The sequence below is a fragment of the Capricornis sumatraensis genome, chromosome 2, assembly GCF_032405125.1.
Source record: "Capricornis sumatraensis isolate serow.1 chromosome 2, serow.2, whole genome shotgun sequence".
NCBI classification, from domain to species: Eukaryota; Metazoa; Chordata; class Mammalia; order Artiodactyla; family Bovidae; genus Capricornis; species Capricornis sumatraensis.
In genome coordinates, this window is record NC_091070.1 from 180,144,479 (window position 1) to 180,147,231 (window position 2,753).

Consider the following 2,753-nt stretch of genomic DNA (forward strand, 5'->3'; position numbering starts at 1 on the left):
ATATAAGATCTATAGACAGAAAACTTTGGTAGACTGCCGAAGGGCACAGAAGAAAGTACGAACACATGTAAAACATTTCATGGTTTTAAATAGGTAGATTCAACATCCTGAATTGCAATAATAATTAAATAAATTATTAATTAATTTATAAATTTAAAATAATTTTTCTCAAGCTGGTTTTTTGGTTGTTTGTTTGTTTTTTTTTAACCAGAAAGCTGATTCTAAATTTTGTGTGGAAAGATAAACTAAGAAGTCATTCAAAGTATACTGAAGTTTGACTCAGAAAAAGTAAAGTTCTGTATGGCAAAAAGAAAAAGAAAAGGGGAAAATAACATTAAACAAACACCATCAGCAAATGTAAAGGACAAACTAGTATAAACTATTTGAATTTGGTAGACTCTCAATCATTAGTGGCAGGAGTATAAATAGGTTAAACTCTGGCAGGCAATTAATTTAGCCACAGAAATTAACATCAAAAATACATGTATAGTCTGACTCACAAATCTCATTTTTTTAATATATGTCAGTTACTAAGTATACGAAACATATTGAATGAGTATACTGACAGTTATTAAAACTGACTCATAAAATAGTATATATAGAAATTTATTTGTGATGACATTATTTGAAATAACACACTGGAAACAACTCAAATTGTTTTTTTTAATATAAATTTATTTATTTTAATTGGAGGCTAATTACTTTACAATATTGTATTGGTTTTGCCATACATCAACATGAATCTGCCACGAGTGTACACGTGTTCCCCATCCTGAACCCCCCCCCCACATCCCTCCACATACCATCCCTCTGGGTCATCCGAAGGCACCAGCCCCGAGCATCCTGTATCATGCATCGAACCCGAACTGACTGTTCGTTTCACATATGATATTATACATGTTTCAATGCCATTCTCCCAAATCATCCCACCCTCGCCCTCTCCCACAGAGTCCAAAAGACTGTTCTATACATCTGTGTCTATTTTGCTGTCTCGCATACAGGGTTATCGTTACCATCTTTCTAAATTCCATATATATGTGTTAGTATACTGCATTGGTGTTTTTCTTTCTGGCTTGCTTCACTCTGTATAATAGGCTACAGTTTCATCCACCTCATTAGAACTGATTCAAATGTATTCTTTTTAATGGCTGAGTAATCCTCCATTGTGTATATGTACCACAGCTTTCTTATCCATTTGTCTGTTGATGGACATCTAAGTTGCTTCCATGTCCTGGCTATTAGAAACAGTTCTGCAATGAACATTGGAGTACCCATGTCTCTTTCAATTCTGGTTTCCTCTGTGTGTATGCCCAGCAATGGGATTGTTGGGTCATAAGGCAGTTCTATTTGCAATTTTTAAAGGAATCTCCACACTGTTCTCCACAGTGGCTGTACTAGTTTGCATTCCCACCAACAGTGTAAGAGGATCCCCTTTTCTCCACACCCTCTCTAGCATTTATTGCTTGTAGACTTTTGGATAGCAGACATTCTGACTGGCGTGAAATGGTACCTCACTGTGTTTTTGATTTGCATTTCTCTGATAATGAGTGATGTTGAGCATCTTTTCATGTGTTTGTTAGCCATCTGTATGTCTTCTTTGGAGAAATGTCTGTTTAGTTCTTTGGCCCATTTTTTGACTGGGTCATTTATTTTTCTGGAGTTGAGCTGCAGGAGTTGCTTGCATATTTTTGAGATTAATTCTTTGTCAGTTGCTTCATTTGCTATTATTTTCTCCCATTCTGAAGGCTGTCTTTTCACCTTGCTTAGTTTCCTTTGTGGTGCAGAAGCTTTTAATTTTAATTAGTTCCCATTTGTTTATTTTTGCTTTCATTTCCAATAAAAATATGAAGCACTTCACGAATTTGCATATCATCTTTGTGTAGGGGCCATGCTAATCTTCTCTGTATCATTTCAGTTTTAGTATATGTGCTGCTGAAGCGAACACCAAAGATTGTTTTTTGTTGTTTTTGTTTGGTTTTCTTATTTATTTTAAACAGAGACACAGTCATACAATGGTATATTACTATGCAGCTATAAAGCATAAGAGGAAGTGTAATGATACAAAAATTTTCCCAAGGTACATCATTAAGTTAAAAAAGCACTAGGTTACCTTTAGATAACAAAGGGCTAAAATTAAGAATATATATTTGTCTGAATTGAATATGCATTTAAAAAATCTCTGAAAAAGTATACTCAACAAGCTGAGGTAGTTAACTCTGGGAGATGATAACAAGCTTTTCAGTGAATTTTTTATACATTTGATTTGAAAATCATGATAATTTTTGTCTATATTAAGTAAAATAAATTTTAAAATCATTAGATATAATGTGAATTATGTTTATCTGCCATCTTCTCTTTAAAGTTGGGAAAAAAAATGTGATGTGCCACAGAAAAATAATAATACCACAAGTACTTTCTTTCTATAAAAAAGTCAAGTTAATTTCCACATGCAGGGTATAATCATGCTAGCAGGCATGATTCACATGGTTATTTCAGGTGCATAATCTTCCTTTGTTATTAATTAATCATATATTCAAGTATCAAAAGGGATGACGATGTCTAAAGAAAGGATATATTTACTCATGTCCTGTTTAAAAATTTCTTTATATTAGACTTCAATCCAAGATTGCCTGAAGCATGAACTTCAAAAGCATGAAGGTGTGAACCTAGCTCCTTAATGAACTTGAAGAATGTATAAATTCATGCCTGCTGTTCTCAAACCTTGGCTCTTAAGCAGAAAATAAGAATTATTC

General features: G+C 33.5%; 1 non-coding gene across 1 annotated transcript; it reads right to left on the reverse strand.

Moving 5' to 3' along the window:
- Positions 1–1,838: 1,838 nt before the first annotated feature.
- On the reverse strand, positions 1,839–1,945 carry LOC138074650 (U6 spliceosomal RNA). Its single transcript, XR_011144481.1, has one exon. It is a non-coding gene; the product is annotated as a U6 spliceosomal RNA (small nuclear RNA).
- Positions 1,946–2,753: the final 808 nt, after the last annotated feature.